The sequence below is a fragment of the Salmo salar genome, chromosome ssa29 (genome assembly GCF_905237065.1).
Source record: "Salmo salar chromosome ssa29, Ssal_v3.1, whole genome shotgun sequence".
NCBI classification, from domain to species: domain Eukaryota; kingdom Metazoa; phylum Chordata; class Actinopteri; order Salmoniformes; family Salmonidae; genus Salmo; species Salmo salar.
Window position 1 is genome coordinate 2,081,910 of NC_059470.1, and position 16,172 is coordinate 2,098,081.

A 16,172-nucleotide genomic window follows, 5' to 3' on the forward strand; every position below is an offset into this window, starting at 1 on the left:
AGATTTGAGATGAGGAAAAGAGACAGGGAGGGAGGGAGGGAGGGAGGGAGGGAGGGAGGGAGGGTGAGACGGACACACTGACAGACAGAGGCAGAGAGAACGAGCAGAGAGAGGGGGAGAGAGGGAGCGAGGGAAGGGAAAGAAACAAAAGAATAGAACTGTAGCCACAGCGTTAAATCGTGAGCATGGAGATGTTTTTAACAAGCGAACAACGTGTAGTTTGACACATTTAACTTAATGTGAAAGGGATTAATGCTTAATGTGAAAGGGATTAATGCTTGTACTATTTTAATAGTGTAAGGCAGGGGTGTCAAATGCAAGTTAAGGACTTGGGTTTGCCTCTGAGCAATCCTCTACTCTAGTTAATTTTGGATGTGGAGGCTTTGAATGGCGAGGCGAGCCAGCTGCTCAGAATGGGAGTTACTACTTTAGAATGGGAAAAGGACTGAAGGTACTCTATTATCCAAATGGAAAGGGCAGAATACCGGATTTAGGACACCGACATGTCCCAAATGGCACCCTATTCCCTATACCACGTGTCAAACTCATTCCACGGAGGGCCGAGTGTCTGCGGGTTTTCGCCCCTCCCTTGTACTTGATTGAGGAATTAAGGTCACTGATTAGTAAGGAACTCCCCTCACCTGGTTGTCTAGGTCATAATTTAAAGGAGAAACCAAAAACCAGCAGACACTAGGCCCTCCGGTTTGACACCTGTCGTGGAAATTCAGTACTGAGAGAGATTTGGTCATTTCTTAAAACAATCATCTTTATTTAACATCGATTCATTATTGCAAAAATAAGGCTGGTCGACCCCCCACCCTTGAGTGTTGGACCGAGTAACCTAACCTTTACACAAATGCAGAGTACTATATATAGCTGACACTAACAATGCTCAGTCATAGTTGGTTCAATCCCCTTCATGCAGACTAAGGAGCATCATAAGCTACTCTATGTTCATCCTGTCATTATTTGCACATGGGTTGTTGTCTTAACCCCACCCTGGCTTAGTTTCCCAGATGCAAGGATGATTTAGAGACAATGAGGAATTGTTCTAAACTCCTCCTGGCTATCTCTATCTCGGTTACACCCACCACATCTTGTATAACTCATTTGTCAACTCAAGCCATCTCTAGTGACCATACGGCCAGATTAGCTGCAGGGAACTATAAAAGCACAGACACTAACAGGACAGAAATATCCTCTTATTTGTTGAGTATTAATTGCTAACTATTGATATCAAACAAATCAGGTAAATGTGTAATTTTTCTGTCACACATCACCGCCCTATACAGTGCTGTACTTTTGACCAAGAATAGTGCACTTTTTGACCATGGGTGGCATTTGGGATGCATCCATATGCTTCTTCAGGGGGAATAACACTAATAGAGCTTTTGTATCACCCTTAACATACCTTAGCGGGATAAAATAATTAATCCCCTCAAAAGCGTCCCGGTAAACAATGCTACATTTCAATAAATTGCTATACTATAACGATTTTTTAAATGTATATTGTCAATCTAACATTTATAGATGAATATCTCTTGAGAACACCCGTCATACCAGATTTTAAATTAACTTTACTGGGTAATCACACTTTGCGATAAAAGGAGATGCGATACTCAGAAAATGAGCTAATATACAGAGCTCGGCGCCATCTTGGACGCAACAGCATGAACCATCTCATCTTCTATAATATTGTCAATAATCGCCTACCTTTAGTTGTCTTCATCAGAAAGCATCCCAGGTCCACAACAGATGTATTTTCGGTCAAAAAGTCCATACTTCACGTTCCATTAGCCTGATGTTGGTAGCGCGTCCTATGGCTCTCTCCAAGCGCAGCTCTGAAGTTCATAATAAAAGCAATCCTCGCGCATGTAGGTTCGTTCAAACATGTCAAACGTTGTATAAAATAAATCTTCAGGGCCTCTAAACATACCTAGTTAAATCTCTATTTATTTACAGAGTTCCTCCCTCCAAGATTATCTTTCTATCCTATTTTGGTCAGATAATGATGAAGAGATGCATTTAATACAAAAATAAATTTTACTCCAAGGGTGTATGAACACATTTTGTTCGTCCTACTTTGTTCTTCATTTCATGCCCCTGGGTAGTGACACATATGGCTTCCCATTTCTCAACAGAAGTTGATAAATCGTACATGACCCAAACCTCCATGGTCATATCACAGAATTCCATATATAATTGGATTATAGGATCTCTAAATTCATGCATTGAGTCTGCCAATACACTTTCCATAGAAGTGCTATCACTTCACACTGCCATCAACATGCCATAGGAACATTCCTAGAACTTTAGCGAGCACCACCAGAGTAAGATATGTGAACGCATAACCGTTTATCTATTAGTCAGCTCCAGTACAAGCTAAATCTGAACTGTAGAGGTACTTACATCCTCTCAGGAACATAAAACAAGGTTAACACACACTCACACACGCACGCACGCACAACAATATATTAACACATTCACACGTGTTCATGAAACTAATAATGCCATGTTGCCAAGAGCCAAGAGCAACGTAATTCACACACACTTTAAATAAATCTGCAGTGGGTTCATCATGGTGATCTAACGTGTTTGTCAGATATAACCTGTTAGGGCTAGGGGGCAGTATTGACACGGCTGGATAAAAAACATACCCGATTTAATCTGGTTACCACTCCTACCCAGTAACTAGAATATGCATATACGTATTACATATGGATAGAAAACACCCTACATTTTCTAAAACTGTTTGAATGGTGTCTGTGAGTATAACAGAACTCAAATGGCAGGTCAAAACCTGAGAGATTCCTTTACAGGAAGTGGCCTGTCTGACCATTTCTTGAACTTCTTTTCCATCTCTATCATTTACTAAGGATCTCTGCTCTAACGTGACACTTCCCACGTCGTCCATAGGCGCTCAGAGCCCGGGAAAAAACAGAATGTCGTCATTCCAGCCCCAGGCTGAAACACATTATCGCCTTTCTCAAGTGGCCGATCAAGGGACACTGGGCTTATGCTCGTGACCCCGACCGCCCCCGCCTTTGGGATTTTTTCCTCTGTTTGCCGAAAAGGAGGTTCCCTGTCGGAATATTATCGCTTTTCTACGAGAAAAATGTCGTAAAAATTGATTTTAAACAGCGGTAGACATGCTTCGAAGTACGGTAATGGAATATTTAGAATTTTATTGTCACGAATTGCGCCATGCGCGTGACACTTCTTTACTATTTCGGATAGTGTCTGGAACGCATACGAACAAAACGCCGCTATTCGGATATAACGATGGATTATTTTGGACCAAACCAACATTTGTTATTGAAGTAGCAGTCCTGGGTGTGCATTCTGACGAAGACAACAAAAGGTAATCAAACTTTTATAATAGTAAATATGATTATGGTGAGTGCTAAACTTGCCGGGTGTCTAAATAGCGAGCCCGTGATGCCTGGGCTATGTACTTAGAATATTGCAAAATGTGCTTTCACCAAAAAGCTATTTTAAAATCGGACATATCGAGTGCATAGAGGAGGTCTGTATCTATAATTCTTAAAATAATTGTTATGCTTTTTGTGAACGTTTATCGTGAGTAATTTAGTAAAATTTTAGCGAATTCCCCAGAAGGCGGGGGTATGCTAGTTCTGAACGTCACATGCTAATGTAAAAAGCTGGTTTTTGATATAAATATGAACTTGATTGAACAAAACATGCATGTATTGTATAACATAATGTCCTAGGGTTGTCATCTGATGAAGATCATCAAAGGTGAGTGCTGCATTTAGCTGTCTTCTGGGTTTTGGTGACATTATATGCTGGCTTGAAAAATGGGTGTCTGATTATTTCTGGCTTGGTACTCTGCTGACATAATCTAATGTTTTGCTTTCGTTGTAAAGCCTTTTTGAAATCGGACAGTGTGGTTAGATTAACGAGAGTCTTGTCTTTAAATGGCTGTAAAATAGTCATATGTTTGAGAAATTGAAGTAATAGGATTTTTAAGGTTTTGAAAATCGCGCCACAGGCTGGCAGTGGCTGTTACGTAGGTGGGACGCAAGCGTCCCACCTAGCCCATAGAGGATAAAATATGGGTCAAAATGAATGAGAAGCTTTTATGTTTTCCCCAGACAAAGTAGCCAAAATATAAGAATTCCCCCCTTGTCTCCATTAGTGTCTGTATAGGTGTTACTTCTGACAAAATACTTAAGTGCCTTTGAATAGGGTATGGTAGTAGGTGCCAGGGACAAGGTTTGAGTGTGTCAAGAACTGCAATGCTACTGGGTTTTTCACACTCAGTAGTTTCCCATGTGTATCAAGAATGTCCACCACCCAAAGGACATCGTGCCAACTTGACACAAATGTGGGAAGCATTGGAGTCAACATGGGCCAGAATCCCAGTGGAACGCTTTCGACACCTTTTAGTGTCCATACCTTTCAGTGTCGACTAATTGAGGTTGTTCTGAGAGCAGAAGTGGGTGCAACTCAATATTAGGAAGGTGTTCCTAATGTTTGTACATTCAGTGTATATGCACACACACACACATTAATACACTTACACAACATTTCTATACCCGCTGCTACCACACATGGCCGTCACATGTATTTATAGTGTATGTCTGCTGTGTGCATAGTTTAAGGCCCATGCTATGTCTTTACATTGGCTGATTTAATGGTGGCTACAGCGGTTGCTGTGCAGTATGGATGGCGTGTGGAGGGCAAGCTTGGTCAGAGCTCGGGGGCCATGTAAAGCTGAAAGTCACACACTGTAGTTGGTCAGCCTTCCAGCCTGCCTCTTGCCTTCTCCTGGTCAGGATTCTGCCTCCTATGGCCTGCTACATCCCCACAACATCCCCATGTTTAGTCACAGCTCTTTGGGAGCTGGGTAAACCAACAGAGCTCAGGGACTGGACCTCCTGCTTAATGAGTTGATATTGCTGCTATGGCTGTACACACACATGCACACACAACACAAGCATGCATGCACACACACAGAAACATGCACGCACATACATCAACACACACATACGCACACACACAGGAGGTGATGTTGCTGCTGTGCTGTCTCCTTCCCTCACTCGTCATGGCCCATATTGTTGGGTTTGTCCTCCCAGAGGCAGTAGTGTTGCTGGTTCAGTCTAGCTGTGTGTCACTGTAATTGGTTCACAGTGGGTATTTTACCATCTGACAGTCTTGTGTGACTGTAGCTTCCCAACTTTCTACTGGTGGCGTTGTATATGGCAGGCTTTCTGTGCTGGAGTGAATGAAATGTAAATCCGTCATTAACACCGGTCCTTTCCTCTCCCTTAGCATCCCTTGGAACAGTTGACATTCCGGGAGGGTTTTTCTGTTCCGTGATATAGAGAGGAGGGGAGAAAAAGTTAACAGTGATAAATTAATAATAAAATTTCCCCCTCTCCTCCACCTCCTCCTTGGTTGGAGGTGGTCCCGTGAGGCAGTGTGAGGTGGTCTGTCAAGGAGCCTTTGATGGCAGTGTGTCGGTCTGGCGGTGACACACAGAGCTTGTGGTTTTTAAGTGGGGTTGGTCGGTCGCTAAGCTCACAAATACACATCCCTGTTGTTTATCTCCAAACAAAATAAAAAATGCCACTGCCAACGGGATCGACTGCCCTAGTGCACAGTGAAAGTGACTTCATAAAGCCAGAGGGAGGGCTTTATTCTGTAGAGTGTTCTCTGAGAGCGTGAGAGAGAGAGAAAGTGGGAGATAGAGAGAGGTCTCCTCCACTCCAGAGTAGACAAGGCAGAGAAGTTACTGTAGTGTGTTGCTGTGATAATGGTGATGGTGTGCTCAGCATCATGTACTGTACTTCACTCTGTTTTCCCTGAGAAAGTAAAGTGGACCATTGTAATACTATCTCCTGGGTATTGTCCTATCACTCCTCTCCATGTCTTTCTTTCTCTTTTCAGACTGTATTGTGAACCTGCTCTATGTCTCTCTCTCTCTCTGTCCCTCTATCTCATCCTCTGATCTATTAAGTTTAGGACTTCCTTTTTCCCTCCACCTTTAGACAGGGTTCAAGGCTGGGGTAATAGGGTCAAAGGTCAACTGACTTGGTCACTGAAAATCTCTGTGATTAATATGGGGCGGCAGGTAGCCTAGTGGTCAGAGCGTTGGACTAGTAACCGAAAGGTTGTAAGATCGAGTCCTGGAGCTGACAAGGTAAAAATCTGTCGTTCTGTCCCTGAACAAGGCAGTTAACCCACTGTTCCAAGGCCGTCATTGAAAGTAGGAATTTGTTCTTAACTGACTTGCCTAGTTAAATAAAGGTAAAATTATCAGTGTCTTTTCTATCTCTGCTAAAATTGGACATTTTTCTCTACATAATTGCGGTTTTCTCCTTGGCATGCCAATACCAGTCTCTGATTCGCATATAGCCTGCTGCCCGCTCCTGCTCTTCTCCTTTTTCCAATTAAGATCCAGACAGAGATATAGGGCCTCTCAAAGGGACTACATCATAGAGGGCTGGGCCCACCACTGCCCCAGACAGGGGGATATTGAGTGGTTGTGACCCCAGCAGAGCACCACCTCGCTGGTCATCACACACACATATCTCCCCCTGTGAACTCTGTAGAGGTGAACGTGTCCTTGATGGGAGTAACTACAGAGCAGAGCAGGCAGCTGTGTGTGTGTGTGTGTGTGTGTGTGTGTGTGTGTGTGTGTGTGTGTGTGTGTGTGTGTGTGTGTGTGTGTGTGTGTGTGTGTGTGTGTGTGTGTGTGTGTGTGTGTGTGTGTGTGTGTGTGTGTGTGTGTGTGTGTGTGTGTGTGTGTGTGTGTGTGGTGGACACGAGTACCATTTAAAACTCTTTATCTGCCTTTCAGATCCTATCTCCATCCACATTGTTCTAGATCCAAGTCTCTTTTATATAGCAGTTAAACCAAATAGGTTTATATCGGTGTAATAGGTATCCATTATAAAATGTTGATAAGCAAGCTTAACAGCATCATTTAATAACATATATTATTTGTAAACTTTTTTAGAGCAGAGATATGGATTGTCATCAATGTTCTGAATGCGTTTTTTGAATGGTGCTTATTTTGTTGCTGTGCCTACCAAACACACACTCCATCTTCAGTCTCTCACTCCTGTCCTCTCCTCTCTTCCTCCATCTATCCCCCAGTTCCCTCAGTCCTCACACAGAAGACCCAGGAGACTCCTTTCAGAGGGAGGGGTTCGGACACCAGAGCTTGTAGGAGAAATGTACCAAAAAGTTGTGACAATGCCAATCAGCTGGAGATCATCAAGACCCGGAAGTCCAAGAGCATGGACCTAGGTAATAACTACTGTAGGCTATGCACTTGGTCAACACTTTTTAAAACTGAGTTATGAAGGTTTATGACATAGGCCAATCTAGGAAAAAAATGTGTCTTTACGGTCAACACTCCAACCCCCTGCCCTGTCATCTATTCCTCCCCCACATGTCCCGCATCCAGCAGCATACCACCCTGCATCACACTGCTGGCTTGCTGCTGAAGCTAAGCAGGGTTGGTCCTGGATGGGAGACTAGATGCTGCTGGAAGTGGTGTTGGAGGGCCAGTAGCCAGGGGCGGAAATCCCGGGGGGGACGGGGGGGACACGAGCCCCCCATCCTGGGAAAAATATGATTTGTCCCCCCCAATATATCACTGAAACATAACTATGTAATTTAAATAATATTAATAATTGTGCTGATTATAGACACTTAATAGCGCGTTTTTAAGTTTCAAAAGATTGCGACCCCCCCCGCCCTTTGCCTCACAATGGTTTGATCCACTGCCAGTTCCTTAGTTTGCACATAACTGCCGTGAGGTTCATCCAGTCAATCACGCACACACACACTAGCTGAATATGCAGAGCTAGCGCGCAAATATTAACTATTAAGCTAGCTAGTACCTATTCCATTTATGTGGCGTCGTCAAAGATGGAATCAGCATGCAGATGATGTAAGTTAGTGCTTCAAAGTCCCTGTGATAAGGTTAGCGATAAACTGAAATCCAAACTGAACAGAACTACACTCTCTTCTACCATTGTCTTAAATATATTTAATGGTCTCGTTGCAAAAGCTAAATTGTCGCAAGGGAACTTTTATTTATTTATTTTATTTCACCTTTATTTAACCTCTCTGGGCTAGGCGGGACGAATTCGTCCCACCTACGTAACAGCCAGTTGAATCCTGTGGCGCGATTTTCAAAACCTTTGAAATGCTATTACTTCAATTTCTCAAACATATGACTATTTTACAGCTATTTAAAGACAAGACTCTCGTTAATCTAACCACACTGTCCGATTTCAAAAAGGCTTTACAACGAAAGCAAAACATTAGATTATGTCAGCAGAGTACCAAGCCAGAAATAATCAGACACCCATTTTTCAAGCCAGCATATAATGTCACCAAAAGAAATCGAAATATTCCATTACCGTACTTCGAAGCATGTCAACCGCTGTTTAAAATCCATTTTTATGCCATTTTTCTCGCAAAAAAAGTGATAATATTCCGACCGGGAATGTCCATTTAGCTAAACAGAGGAAAGTAAACAAAGCTTTCGGTCGACGCGGGCACGAGCCTGAGTCTCACAGTACTGTAACCAGCCACTACCCAAACGCGCTACTTTTTTTCAGCCAGAGCCTGCAAAGCCACGATTCAGCTTTTTACCACCTTCTGAGACCCTATGGGAGCCGTAGGAAGTGTCACAGGACAGCTAAGATCCTCACTCTTCAATAAACAGAGACAAGAAGAACGACACCTTGTCAGACAGGCCACTTCCTGCATGAAACCTTCTCAGTTTTTTGCCTGCCAAATGAGTTCTGTTATACTCACAGACACCATTCAAACAGTTTTAAAAACTTTAGGGTGTTTTCTATCCATATGTAATAAGTATATGCATATTCTAGTTACTGGGTAGGAGTGGTAACCAGATTAAATCGGGTACGTTTTTTATCCGGCGGTGTAAATACTGCCCCCTAGCCCTAACAGGTATCCGGGTAGCAAAGATTATAGCAAACACCACTGAAACTGAATTGGTGCTCGCTAGCTTTGCAAATTCAGCTATTGTTGGAAGCCAGCCAATATGAAACAAACTATTAAAATTACAAAAGGTTGCAGCATATGTTGTGTAAATGGTGAACTCATACAGCTGTCAACTCTTGTCATTTTAATCCGTTTCACATTTGCTAGCTACCTTTTAGATCGAAGCCCAAATAGAATGATTGAAGATGATAGAAGCCCATCTCCTACTGTAAATAACCTACACACTGTGTGTGTGTGTAGCCAGCCAGCCAGCCAGGTAGAAAAATGGCAGAAAAATAAAAGACGGACATCAGAGTATTTTTCAATACACCAAAACGCATAGTAAGAACCCTAGTAACCTAATATCTCAAAGACTAGTTCATAAAATGTTCATAAGAAAGAAATGAAATTCTAATGGAAATGTTTCACAATGATGTCATTAGGCAGAGCAGGCAACAGATGGCACACAGACAGCAGAGTTGGGGACAGATATGCAGGGACAGACTGGTAGAGACAGGGAGTCTCAGGTAAGTTTGTTGAGTCTTTGTTTGGCAACAAGTCAATTTTTTTGACTTGTAAAATAGTAACATAATTGGAAAATGCCATGGATACCCCCAGTCTCAACTTAAACTGGTGACTGAACTAAGATTTGTTAAAGGCAATGGTATTGCTGTTGTGATTAGTTGTGTAGTTTTGGGTACCGGTAGTTAGGAGTACGGCAAACACCTTATTTCTTTGGTTCCTAAATATACATTTGCCATATTACAATGTAGGCTATGTGTTACAACACTACTTTTGGTGTCCCCCTCAGGAATTGCTCTTGAGAAAATGTAATGTAATTGTCCCCTCCAAAGTGGATATCAGATTTTCGCCCCTGCCAGTAGCAGGTGCTTTTTCCTCTGTTTTAAAATAAATATCTCAGGGGCAGTGATTGTGGACATTACCCTGTGTATGGCGCAGTCTTTTGATTGGGACGTTAAACGGGTGTCGGGACTCTCTATGTTCACTAAAGATCCAATGGCACTTATCGCAAGACTAGGAGTTTTAACCCTTGTGTCCTGGCTAAATTCCCAATCATACAATCATACAACCAGCTTCCAATTGGCTAATTCATCCCTCTAACTATTCCCCGGGTCATTGCTGTAAATAAGAATGTGTTCTCAGTCAACTTACCTGCTAAAATAAATAAATACCCTGTAACCCTGTGCCCAGTGGCCCAGGGTTACAGGGTATCCTCTACAGTGACTTTAAGCAACCCTTTTTTCAGTCTTCCGAGACGGATAGTAACAAAGCACAAAAACATCCTGTGACGTTCTGCATTAGCATCGAATAGCCCCGCGATATGCAACTCTTCAGGGACGTCAGGAACCAATATACTCAGTCAGTTAGGAAAGCTAAGGCTAGCTTTTTCAAACAGAAATGTACTTCCTGTAGCACTAATTCCAAAAAGTTTTGGGACACTGTAAAGTCCATGGTGAATAAGAGCACCTCCTCCCAGCTACCCACTGCATAGAGGATAGGAAACACTGTCACCACCGATAAATCTACGATAATTGACAATTTCAATAAGCATTTTTCCACGGCTGGCCATGCTTTCCACCTGGCTACCCCTACCCTGGCAACACAAAGTTCACTGCAAACTCAGACAGAATCCCACTAAGATGTCCTGGTAAGAGCGAAAGATGAACCGAAAGATGCAAGTGCCTCAAAGCATCACTAGGAGTATTAAGATGGGCTTGTCAGTTATTCGGAACTCAGGAACCCTGAGTTTAAGGGCACAGGGCGCGACCCAGATGCAGACACGGGAGGCAGATGGTTCGAGTCTCTGATATATATTAGTATCCAAGGGGCAGGTAAGAGAATGGTCGTGGACAGGCAAAAGATCATATCAAGGTCAGAGTCCAGGAGGTACAGAGTGGCAGGCAGGCTCGAGGTCAGGGCAGGCAGTATGGTCAGGCAGGCGGGTTCAGAGTCAAGGCAGGCAAGGGTCAAAACCGGGAGGAACTGCAAAAACTGAGAAAAGGAAAAAGCAGGAGCACAGAGTAACACGCTGGTTGACTTGACAAAACAAGACGAACAGGCACAGACAGACATAAAACACAGGTATGAATACCCAGGGGATAATGGGGAAGATGGGTGACACCTGGAGGGGGTGGAGACAAGCACAAGGACAGGTGAAACAGATCAGGGTGTGACAATTAGGCACATCAACGAGTCGTAACCGCGTGTCAGAAATGAGTGGAATATTCCCTTGCCGTTGCGATCTCGAGCACATCTCAAACCCGACAAATCACCCTCACGTAGCTCTGAACAAAGCTATTTCTCCACTGAAACTCTTTTTCTTTTTACATACAGTATTTCTAAATAGGGTGTTTTTCTCCCCCCTTTAATGTTGTTTCAGGCACTCCGTTCTAAATCAGATTGGCGTTAACCGCTAACATTTCATGACTTTGAATCCCACCTCCATAAAAATATGCTAAACACTGAACTGCCTAGACACCTTAATAAGGTTTGATTCCATTTAGATGTAGAACAAGACTGAGAGGGGGAGAAAAGAATGGTGTGAATACAACACATTTATCTGTGGCTGAGAGTAATATGCTAACACATTATACCCACTCCGCCTGTGAATCAACCCAATGATTGACAACACTGCATGGTGATTGAACATCTGTCTGATTGTTATTCCAATAGCTCTTCAATTGGCTATCTTTCTCTTTTCTCTTTAATTTAAACCATTTTTCACACTAGTTGTTGAAACCATTTCAGAGCCATTACAGTATGGCTTGAGTTGCCACGACAGTGTGGAAATGAGTACTAGACATGGTTTTCTGATTTGGAATGCGGAATGCAGAATGTGAAATGTGTGCACAAACTAACCAATCAAACTTGTTTATGCCTCTTTAACAGTAGCAGATGAGGTTAACCCCCACCTCACCCCCAGCACAGAAAACATGGAAGGTAAGCACTAACCACCAATCATGGCCCAGTCTTCACCACCGCCACTGAACCAGCCAAATCGCATAGCACTTTGGCATTTCTGATAGTGTTGGGTTCAGAGGTCAAGAGAAGGGGGTGGTATTCTTGTTGACCCCTTTGTCATCTGATAAGGGGGTACTTTTGTGTTTTTATCTTTACTCCTTTTATTTATTATTCCTTAAGCAAGAGAAATTAAAGGATATGTATGATTCCACTTGAGATAATTGCAGTGAGCTCAAAGAGGGTTTACATTTTTTTAGGGAGAGAAATTGAGAGTGCCATGGTGTTGAATAGAAGCTTGGCAGCAGTTGTCTAAAACTTTGCCACTATGCTTGTTCTGTAGTGAGTATGATGGAAGAATTATGCTCAAAGGTAAGGGGTGGGGTGGGGTTGGGAGGAGAGAGGCTATGGTTCCATTTGAAATAGAGATGCCTAATGCCAGTTGGCCTCTTTACCTGAATTCAATGAATCCATCAAGCCAGTGTGTTCTCAGGTCCCATTTACAACGGGTCTATTACAGTGTGTGTACTCACCACGCACAGAATGTGTTGAGAGCTGAACAATGCAAACAGCACTATTACTAAAGTCTGTTATCTCTCTGCAAAGGTACCTATTGCACACTGCAGGTGTTCTATGACTCAGCTACATTGATGTAATTTAACAAGTATAGCTTGTACGTCACCACAATCACCACTACCACAACCAATATCATGGCAGCTCAACCAAATCATGACAATGCCTCTGATTGAGATGTTTAGTCACAGTAATGATAATGGGGGAGTCCTTAGTTACATTATGACACCTGTAAAAAGCGCAGTGGGGTTATGGAGGGATAGAATAGGATGTCTTCTGGTCCTCCTAATGAACCTGATTTGTGTCTCAAATGGCACCCTTTTCCCTATGTTGTGTACTACTACATTTAGAGGGCTCGGAACAAATGTAGTGCACGGTAGTGTCAATATGGTGCCATATGAGATGCAGCCCAGAAGTTGACAAAGACGAAGGAGCCTTGTTGACCTAGGGCCGTATCACTTCCTCAAGGGATACCAGGACATGGTCTCACCACACCACCCTAGGACAATTTGTTTTAGCTTAATTGCCCTTTTAACGCTATGCTTTAACTTCTTGGGGCTATGTGGGACGCTAGCGTGCCACCCGTGGTGCACCCTATCAACAGCAGGTGCATTTCAAGAGCGGCAAATTTGAAACCAAATAAATGTCAAAATTCAAATTTTTCAAACATACAACTATTTTACACCCTTTGAAAGATAAACATCTCCTTAATCTAACCACGTTGTCCGATTTCAAAAAGGTTTTACGGCGAAAGCATAAAGTTAGATTATGTTAGGAGAGTACATTGACAATAGCTGTGTGTAATGTTTTGTCAATTCAAAGACAGGGTCACCAAAACCATAAAACCAGCTAAAATGATGCACTAACCTTTTACAATCTCCATCAGATGACACTCCTATGACATTATGTTAGACAATGCATGCATTTTTAGTTCTATCAAGTTCATATTTATATCCAAAAACAGCGTTTTACTATGGCATTGATGTTGAGGAAATCGTTTCCCTCCAATAACCGGCAGTCAAGTCAGCACCACAAATTAAATAATTAAAATTTGAAAACATTGGTAAAATATTATATTGTCATTTAAAGAATTATAGATTTACATCTCTTGAACGCAATCAACTTGCCAGATTTAAAAATAACCTTACTGGGAAATCACACTTTGCAATAATCTGAGCACTGCGCCCAGAAAAATATGCTTTGCTATACAGACAAACGGCCATGTTGGAGAGATCTAAAATCGAAAATACTATGTAAATAATCCATTACCTTTGATTCTCTTCATCAGATGTCACTTCCAGGAATCCCAGGTCCATAACGAATGTAGTTTTGTTCATAATTTATATCCAAAAAGATCGGTGTTGTTAGGACATGATCTAAGCCAGCCGGACTTCTCGTCATGAACGAGGGGAAAAAATATATGTACGTTCGTTCAAACATGTCAAACGTTGTATAGCATAAATCATTAGTGCCTTTTTTAACCAGAACATGAATAATATTCAAGGTGGACGAATGCATTCTCTTTTATAACGTATTGGAACGAGGGTACCCAACATGAACTCGCGCGCCAGAGTCTAATCGGCCATCACCGTTCCATGGCTCTTGTTCGGTCAGATCTCACAGTAAAAGACTCAAAACACTTTGTAAAGGCTGGTGACATCTAGTGGAAGCAATAGGAAGTGCCAAAACATTAATCAACCCCTGTGTGTTTCAATGGCATAGGCTTAAAGGTAATTCAACACATCAGGTATCCACTTCCTGTCAGAAAATGTCTCAGGGTTTTGCCTGCCAAATGAGTTCTGTTATACTCACAGACACCATTCAAACAGTTTTAGAAACTTTAGGGTGTTTTCTATCCATATATAATAAGTATATGCATATTCTAGTTACTGGGTAGGATTAGTAACCAGATTAAATCGGGTACGTTTTTTTATCCAGCCGTGAAAATACTGCCCCCTAGCCCCAACAGGTTAATACACATTCGTGAATTTTCCCAAAAGTACAGAACCAAAACAACAAAAAATGTGTCACTGTGCCAATACTTTTGCAGCTCACTGTGTCAAAGCCAGAAAAGACTAATCTAGACTAATCCTATTCTGATATTATGGTTATCTACAACTGTATGTCTATACCATCTAGGTCAGCATCATATTTATATCCTCACTCATGATGTAACCTTAATTCAAGACATATTGTTCTAGAATAGGCTTATACTGAAATTATACTATATTTAACAGTCCATACTGTATGTCTCAAGGCCATCATCAGGGGCATCCACTCTCTCACGTTGTAACCTTGTTTTGAAGAGTGAATGCCACACAGGCGTTCAGAGCTTGTTTTAACCCAAGGCCACTTCTTGTCACTCAGTTAAGTACTCAAAAAATTGTCCTGCTACTCAGAATAAGAGCACTGTAGTCACGAGGACTCAAAAATAACTAGGCTGCATACACTCACACCTACTCATCCTTCATAATGAGAGGAAAGTGCCTGTCAGGAATAGTGGGGGGTAGGCCCTGAACAACATAAGGAGAGGGGAGCAGAAGGGAGGAAAGGGTGAGTGGGACCTTAAACAGTTTCCCAAGTGCCTCTCTCTTAGCAATGACTCTTCCAAGCTTGCAGACAGAACACTGGGGGACTAAAACGTTCTTCATTAATGCTACTGTATAGTATGTTTCAAATGAGTCAGGAGGGGGGAAAACAACAGTGTAAGGGTTTACCAAGAAGGCCTTCTCTCTAGCCTGTGGCTAGATTCACACCATTATAAACAAATTGTAACCTCTGTAAGAAGCCTATTGTAACGTATACGCAGGGAGTCAGGAAGCAGGTGCAGAAGGTGAGTTTAATAATATTAAATATGAAGATAATACAAAACAGGAGAAGCATACTGATTGAAACTAAAACCAAAACTGCCTGATGACAGAGCCTACTGAGGGCTATATGAAGGGAGAGTAATCCGGGTGGTGATGAAGTCGAAACGAAATCAAATCACATTTTATTAGTCACATGCGCCAAATACAACAGTTAAATCCTTACTTACAAGCCCCTAACCAACAATGTAGTTTAAAAAATATGAATAAGAATAAGAAATAAAGGTAAAAAGTAGTTAAAGAGCAACAGTAAAATAACAATTGCGAGACTATATACAGGAGGTACCGGTACAGAGTCAATGTGCACGGATACTGGTGTCAAGGTAATTGAGGTAATATGTACATGTAGGTAGAGTTATTAAAGTGACTATGCATAGATAATAACAGAGAGTAGCAGTACCCTAGAGGGGAGGGGCAATGCAAATATTCTGGGTAGCTATTTGATTAGATGTTCAGTCTCTTATGGCTTGGGGTAGAAGCTGTTTAGAAGCCTCTTGGGCCTAGACTTGGCGCTCCGGTACCGCTTGCCGTGCGGTAGCAGAGAGAACAGTCTATGACTAGGGTGGCTAGAGTCTGACAATTTTAGGGCCTTCCTCTGACACCGCCTCGTATAGAGGTACTTGATGGCAGGAAGCTTGGCCCCAGTATTGTACTGGTCCATACCCACTACCCTCTGTAGTGCCTTGCGGTCAGAGGCCGAGCAGTTGCCATACCAGGCAGTGATGCAACCCATCAGGATGCTCTTGGTGGTGCAGCTGTAGA